Here is an 8,958-nt window from a genome sequence, read left to right as displayed (position 1 = left end):
AAATTAAAAATAAGTCTTTGTTTTGAGGTGGTTGTTTCCTGAGGGAAGAAACCTAAGGTTGACCTCTGGCAGGCATTTCAACATGACACACATACTTCACACTTATCACATACAGCATACATGTGTACACAATATTTCAATATTGGCAAGATAGAGGTTTAGGAGTATAATTTTGGGTGCCTCAGCCATAGCTGAAAATTCTCTGTGCCTGTCTTTATACTGCTGTCCCCACTGGCTTAAACTAAATATGTTGTTTCTATCAGGGTATATATGACTGTAATTGTCTTCAAGATTTGGGGAGGCATTCTTAGTTCCATTGGGTCATATCTCCAATTTTGAAATCACCTTGACAAATTCTCGGAAAGAAATAGTCTGCTAGGCTCCAGATATGGACTGCACTAACGGCATTGTGTTTGGGTATATAGCTGTCATGAGAAGGGTTTAATCTTCAGGCTGGTCTCGCTCAATAAAGAAATTCTTCCTGCACTAGGACCAGAGTTCAATTCCCAGAATCTACCTAGATATGCCTGGGGGAGGGGCATGTGCCTATGAAACCTCCACCAAGGAAGCAGAGACAGGAGAATCCCTAATGCTTGCTGGCCAGCCCAGTCTACCATGTGCTACCCAGGTTTAGTGAGACTCTCCAAAACTAAGATTGGACACCAGAGACAGCGCTCAGAGGATAAAATTCACTTGAACACTCATTTGGAGGATACAAAATCAGTTTTCATTTCTCACATGCCAGCTCATATCTCTAAGTCTAGTTCAGGGAATGTGCCCTCTTGACGTCTAAGTAGGCATAGCCTGCCTGGCACAGGGTACAGGGACATACGTACAGGAAGAGCATTCTTAAAGATAAATACATCTTTAGAAGTTAAGACTGAGAGTGACTGAGAAAGACATGAAAAGTCAACCTATGGTCCACCGATGGTCACAGAATTTGCACATGGACCTGCCAGCGTGCATGTACACACAGAGCCGTGGCCACTAAGAGGAGGAGCTGCTGCAGAGCAGCAACTCCAAATGCTGATACTTCCTCAGGAGCCCGCACCCAAACTCTTATGCATTTTTAAGTGTCTGAAGTTTGCACAGGGAGTCTCAGCTGCATGATTTCATGTAGCCAAGCAGCTCCATCATGTCCAAAGGATAGCAGTTCACATCTCTCCTCCCCACCCTCTGTTCCCTTAGGATTGGAAGCTCATAGAGATGGTATCTCTGCTTTGAAGAGTAAAGTCATGTTCCCCTTATAGCACACACATTGAAGTGGCTCACAGCTGCCTTTAACTCCAGTTCCACAGAGCTCAATGTCCTGTTCTGGCTCCCTAGGGCACCTGTGTGAATACATGGACATGTCCCAAACAATAAAATGTATTCTTTTCAAAACCTAGTTACATTTCTAAAGAGGAAGTAGACAATCGGGAACATCTGTGCACCCACAACAAGACACACAAACCTGAAGACAACTCTAATTACTAGTATCAGTTACACGCTAATTATTTCTCATACAAGCTGCTTCCACAGGTCAGAAATTGGAAGGAATTGGGGATGAATAACAAAGATGAACCTTAACTGACTATAAACCAGCACCTCCTTGTGACATATCCACCCTAAGGCTCTCAGAAGAACTAGGGGAGAATGCACACTTTAGGGTTCAAATGGAAGCATCTTTGCCTCTCTCTGTTGCTTTACTGTACTTCTGAGACAGAGGGGCTGACACTCAAACTATAAGGACATAAACGGAGCAGAGGCTTGCCTTAACACTCTATGTAGTTTGGACATGACCTGTTCTCATCCCAATGTGGGCAATAAATTATTAACTCTATCTTTGGTTGCAGAAAGCACAACAACTCCTCCAAAAAAAGATAAAGCAATCCCGAAGGATGAAGGATCAGAGAAGGAACAGACATCACCAGGTTTGCTGGCGGGGTGCGGTGTAAAGATGGTTACACTTACAGCCACAGGCTGTGTAGGTTGTGATCTGAAGCTTTAGACCCCTGCATTCTCATGTGTGTGCATGCAGATTGGAGTTGATTTAACAGCACCTATGTCAGGTGGCTCAGAGCTGGGTATAAATTCATCTCCAAGAAATCTAACACCTCTGTCCTCTGCTGGCAAAGGCTCATACATACCCACCCATAGACATGGAATTGAAAGTTAAAAATAAGTTTGTTTTAAGGGGAATGTTTCCTGAGGAAGGACACCTAAGATTGACCACTGGCACCAACATCAACATGACACACACAAACTTAACAGTGATCACATACCATAAACATATGTACATGATTAATTCTTCTACATTGTCGACACAGAGGTGTGGGAGTGGAAATGTTGGGTTTCTCAGCACTAGGTGACAGGTCTCTGTGCCTGTCATTTTACAGCTTTCCCCATTAGTCTATATGCTGTTTCTTTCACGGTATATGACTTTCAACGTGTCTGCTAGATATTAGGGGGTGGTTAGTTCTTGGTTCCATTGATTTGTATCATAAATATTAAATCGCCTTGACAATTTCATAGAGGGAAATGATCAGCTAGGTTCCTGATGTGCACTGCATTAAATTTCATCTGTGTTTGGGTAAATAACTGTTAACAAGGTTGAATCTGGAGCCTTGTCTTGCTCAGTACAGAAATGCTTTCTGAACTTGGGCCAGAGTTCCATTCCCAGAATCTATCTAGGTGTGCCCAGTGGGGAGGGACATGTGCCTATAAAACCACCACCAAGGAGGCAGAGACAGGAGGAACCCTGGTGCTCTCTGGCCAGCCCAGTCTACCATGGTGGGATCCAGGTTTAATGAGACTCTTCGATAAATGAGATTGGAGTTCACAGACAGGACTCAGAGGGTAAGATCACTTGGCCACTCTGCTAGAGGAGGCAGATTCAGTTTTGAGGTCCCACAGGCCAGCTCACATCTATAAGTCTAGTTCCAGGGCATCAGCCCTCTTGTGGTCTCAGCAGGCACAGCCTCCACACACACAGGGACACACATACAGGAAAAGCATCCTTAAATATAAAGACATGGTACACACATCTTAAACATGAAGATCCTGTGTGACTGAGAAACATGAAAAGTCAACCTCTTGTCCATGCTTGTGCACACAATTCTGCACGTGGACTTGCCCATCCCAAGTACCCACACAGAGTGCTGACATCCAAGTAGAGGACCTGACCTTACAGAAAAGTGATTCCAAATCCCAACACTTCCTCAACAGCCCTTACCCAATCTATGATGCCATTTTAAGTGTCTTAGTCTTGTACAGGTAGCCAAACTGCACGATTTCCTATGCCCAACAGCTGTTTGATGCTCAGAGGCAGTAGGTAACAGATCTTCTTCCTCTGTTCCCTTAAAGGGTGGGGGAATTAATACAGATGGTATCTCTCCTTTTAACAAACAAAATCGTGTTCCATTCAATACACCCACATTCAAGTGATCACTTGATCCACAGCTGCCCTTGACTCCAGTATGACAGAGTCCAGTTTCTCCTTCTGTCCTCCCAGGGAACTCATAAAAACACATAATTGAACATTGTCTTAGTCAGTTTTTATTTCTGCACACATCATGACCAAGAAGCAGGTTGGTGAAGAAAGGGTTTATTCTGCTTACACATTCACATGGCTGTTCATCACCAAAGGCAGTCAGAACTAGAACTCAGACAGGGCAGGACTCAAAAGCCAATATAGAGGCCCCAGAGAGATGTTACTTACTGACATGCTGCAATCCCTGCTTGCTCAGCTTGCTCTTGTATAGAAGCCAAGACCACCAGCCCAGGGACAGCACCATCCACAATGGGCTGGGTCCTCCCGCCTTGATCACTACTAGAAACAATACCTTAAGGCTAGATCTCATGGAGGCATTTCCTAAACTGAAGCTCCTATGTCTGTGATAACTTCAGCTTGTGTCAAGTTGACACATAAAACAAGACATTGCACACATGTACAAAAAAAAGGATATAAATTATTTTCAACACCAAGGTGGTTGCCTATAGAAGGACAATGGCAAAAAAACTGTAGACCCACAACAAAAAACACAATGTTGAAGACCATTCTAATTACAAGTATCAATTAAAAGCTAATTACAATCTAATTAAAAGCTGCTTACACAGGTCTGAAATTTAAAGGAATTGAGGATTCCTTTAACCAAGATGAACCCTTAAGGCCTATAACACGGCACCTCACTGTGAAACCCACCCTGAGCCGCTCAGATGTAGAAGTGTAGAATGCACAAGTTAGGGTCCAAATGGAGTACCTTCTCCTATCTCTGCTGCCTTAATGTACTCCTGAGGCAAAGGACCTGACCTCACAGACTACACAGGGCATAAACTGTGCAAAGGCTTGCCTTAATCCTCTATGAAATGTGGAAATGAGGTGTTCTCATCCCCAGCTGGGATAATTAGACTGAAATAACTCTTCCTCTCTGTTGCAGAAAGCAAAATCACTCCAGAGAAGTCTGATAAAGCAAGCCCAAAGGATAAAGGATCAGAGGAGGAACAGACATCAGGTTTGCAGGCAGGAGGGGTGGGGTGTAAAGTTAGGTGCACTTAAAGCCACATGCTGTACAGGCTTTGATCTGAAGCTTTAGACCCCTGCATTCTCACTGTGTGCATGCAGGTTGGAGTTGATTTACCAGCACCCACGTCAGGTGGCTCAGAGCTAAGTATAAATCCAGCTCCAGGAAATCCAAGACCTCTGTCGACTGCTGGCACAGTGTTCATCGATACCCTCACATAGACATAGAATTAAAACTAAAGTTAAGTCTTTGTGTTAGGCTGGATGTTTGTTTCCTGAGGACAAAAACCTAAGGTTGACCTCTGACCCCAACATGCAAACGCCCACACATACGTAAAACTTATAACATATAACACATATATGTACAAGATCGATTCTTCGATATTGTCCACACAGAGGTGTGACACAGTAACTTGGGGTATCTCAGCCCTAGGTGACTGGTCTCTGTGCCTGTCTTTTTAGAATTCGCCCCATTGGCTAAATTGTTGCTTCTTTAACAATATATGAGTTTTTATGTGGCTGCAAGACTTAGGGGGTGGTGGGTTCTTGGTTCCATTCATTGTATCATGAATTTTAGAATCACCTTGGCAATTTCTTGAATGGAAATGATCAGCTAGTCTCCTGATATAGACTGCATTAAATTGCATCTGTGTTTGGGTATATAGCTGTTATTAATTTTGTTGTATCTGGAGGCATTTCTTGGTCACTCAAAGCAATGCTTCCTGTACTATGACCAGAGTTCCATTCCCAGGAACTACCTAAATATACCAGGGGGATGACCATGTGCTTACAATACCACCACCAAGGAGACAGAGACAGGAGGATCCCTGGTACTTGCTTGCCAGCCCAGTCTACCATGGTGAAATACAGGTTTAGTGAGACTCTCCAAAACTAAGATTGGAGAACAGAGAGAGGGCTCATCGGGTAGGATCATTTGACCAGTCTTCTGTAGGATCCAAGTTCAGTTTTGAACTCCGACAATCCAGCTAACATCTGTAAGTCTATTCCAGGGGATGTGCCCTCTTGTGGTCTTAGCAGGCATACCCTGCCTGCACAGGGTACAGGGACATACATACAGGAAAAGCATTCTTAAATAAAGATAAATACATCTTTAAAAGATAATATTGAGGGGTTGGGGATTTAGCTCAGTGGTAGAGCACTTGCCTAGCAAGCGCAAGGCCCTGAGTTCGGTCCCCAGCTCCGAAAAAAAGAAAGAAAGAACAAAAAAAAACTTAATATTTAGAGTCAGTGACAAAGACATGAAAAGTCAACCTTTTGTCCATACATGAGCACACAAATGTGCACATGGACTGCCCCCTCCAAGTACACACTGAGAGCTATTACAACCAAGCAGAGGACAAGCTCCTGCAGAGAAATGATTCCAAGTGCTGACACTTCCTCAGGAGCCCCTACCAAATCTCTTAGGCAATTGTAAGTGACTCAATCTTGCACAGGTAGTCCCAGCTGCATGACTTCATGTGCCCAACAGATGTATGATATCCATAGGACAGCAGTTCACACCTCTCCTCACCATCATCTATTGCCTAAGGGCAGGAGGAGAATGATGCACATGGTACCTCTGCTTTGAACAAAAAGCAATATCATGTTCCATTCAAAACAATCCATGTTCAAGTGACTCAGAGTCCACGTTCTCCTCTGGCCTCCAAGGCCATCTGTGTGCACTCAAACATGTAAAAACATGAAATATTTTTTCCAAAATTTGGTAAGTGTCTACAGAGGAAAAAAAACCACAGGTGACACCTGTGCACCCACACAAAAAAACAGAAGTTGAAGACAACTCTAATTACAAGTATTAAGTGAATATCTGCTTATGCATGTCTGGAAATTGGAGAAATTGAGGTTGAGTAATGAAGATGAACCCTTAAATGCCTATGACCCAGAACCCCTTGTGACACCCATCCTATGCCTCTCAGAACAAGTAGGGTAGAATGCACATGTTGCAGTCCCAGTGGAGCATCTTCGCCTATCTCAGCTGCTTTACTGAACTCCTGAGGCAATGGTCCTGACATCAGAGACTACACAGTACATAAACTGTGCAAAGGCTTCCCTTCATCCTCTATATAGTTTGAAGATGAAGTGTTCTCATCCCCAGCTGGGATACTTAGACTGAATTAACTCTTTCTCTCTATTACAGAAAGCACAATTACTCCTCCAAGAAAAGATGATAAAGCAATCCCGAAGGAGGAAAGATCAGAGGAGGAACAGACATCACCAGGTTTGCTGGAGGGTGGGGTGTAAAGATGGGTGCACTTCAAGCCACATGCTGTGTAGGTTTTAGCTGAAGAATTAGACCCCTGCATTCTTTCCTTTTCTTTTATTATTTATTCATTTATTTTTACACTCCAGATTTATTCCCCTTCCAGTCTACCCCTCCCACCTCCTAACTGCCCCCCCATTGTCTCCACAAGTGTCCCCACCATCCCCACCACATAAGACCTCTAAACATTCTGGGCCTCCAGTCTCTTGACAGTTAGGTGCATCTTCTCTGACTGAACTCAAACCCAGGAGTCCTCTCCTGTGTATGTGTTAGGGGCCACACCTCAGCTGGTGTAAGCTGCCTGGCTGCTGCTCCAGTGTTTAAGAGATCTCGGTGGTCCAGGTTAATAGAGCCTGCTGGTCCTCCTAAAGGGTTGCCCTCCTCCTCAGCTTCCTCCACCTTTCCCTAATTCAACCACAGGGGTGAGCAGCTTCTGTTCATTGGTTGGGTGCAAATGTCTGCATCTCACTCTGTCAGATGTTTGTTGGGTCTTTTGGAGGGCAGTTATGATAGGTCCCTTTCTGTGAACACCCCATAGTCTCGGTAATGATGTCAGGCCTTGGGGCCTCCCCTTGAACTGGATCCCACTTGGGCCTGTCACTGGACCTTTAACAACAATCATTTTGATGTTGTGATAGAGCAGATGAGGTGTTAGAAAGGAGTGGGGCTGGCACACAGGATGGCAGGAGCAAGCAAAGCTTCAGGGACTCCTGGAGACCAGGAAGGAAGCAGAGTGGTTAGAAATCTCACTTCCTGTAGCCCCGCAACTTCTCTTAGTTCTGAAATTTGTGGGTCCCAAATCAGAGTGTGGGCAGTCAGGTACAAGAGAGATGTACAGAGAATATGTTTACTTTTTTTATTTTTTTTCCCATTTCTTATTTACATTTCAAATGTTGTTCCCTTACCCAGTTTCCTGTCCATCAGCCCACTAACCCCTCCAACTCCCCTGCTACAAAGCTGTTCCCCACCCCATCCATCCCCCCTAGTACTCCCCACACGATACCCTACACTGTGGGTCCAACCTTGGAAGGACCAAGGGCTTCTCTTTCCATTGGTTCCCAGCAGGGTCATCCTTTGCTACATATAGAGTTGGAGCCATGTAGACACTGCATTCTTATGTGTGTGCATGAAGGTTGGAGTTGATTTACCAGCACCCACATCAGATGGCTTAGAGCTGGGTATAAATCCCTCTCCAAGAAATCCATCACCTCTGTCCTCTGCTGGCACAAGGCTCATACATACCCACACAGAGGCATGGAATTAGAAGTTAAAAATCTTTGTGTGAAGGTGGATGTTTCCTGAGGAAGGAAACCTAAGGTTGGCCTCTGGCACCAACATCAACACAAACACGTACTTCACACTTACCACATACCACGTACATATGCACACTAATTCTTCTGCCTTGTGGACACAGAGGTGTGGGAGGGTAATGTTGGGTTTCTCAGCACTAGGTGACAGGTCTCTGTGCCTGTCCTTTAACAGCTATCCCTGCTTCTTTCAGGGTACATGACTTTCTAAGTGTCTACAAGCTTTAGGGGTGTTTCGTTCTTGGTTCCATTGATTTGTATCATAAATGAAAAATCACCTTGACAATTTCATGGAGGGAAATGATCAGCTAGTTTCCTGATATGCACTGCATCAAAACATCTGTGTTTGGGTAAATAACTGTTAACAAGGTTGAATCTGGAGGCTTGTCTTGCACAGTAAAATGCTTTCTGCACTTGGGCCAGAGTTCCATTGCCAGAACCTGTCTAGATGTCCCGGTGGGAGGGGCATGTGCCTATAATACCACTACCAAGGAGGCAGAGACAGGAGGATCCCTGCTGCTTGCTGGCCAGCCCAGGCTACCATGGTGAGATCCAGGTTTAGTGAGACTCTGAATAAATGCGATTGGAGACCAAAACAGGTCTCAGAGGGTAAGATCACTTGGCTATTCTTATAGAGGATGTAGGTTCAGTTTTGAGGTCCCATAGGCCAGCTCATATCTATCTATAAGTTGTCCCAAAGCTTCTGCCCTTTTGTGGTCTCAGCAGGCACAGCCTCCACAACATACACGGACATACATACAGGAAAAACGTTATTAAATATAAAGACATGATAAACACATCTTTAAACATTAAGGTTGTGCGTGCTGAGAAAGACAAGAAAAGTCAACCTCTTATCCATATTTGTGCACACA

This window comes from Rattus rattus, chromosome 2, assembly GCF_011064425.1.
Source record: "Rattus rattus isolate New Zealand chromosome 2, Rrattus_CSIRO_v1, whole genome shotgun sequence".
NCBI lineage: Eukaryota > Metazoa > Chordata > Mammalia > Rodentia > Muridae > Rattus > Rattus rattus.
Note: the sequence above shows the minus strand (reverse complement) of the source record.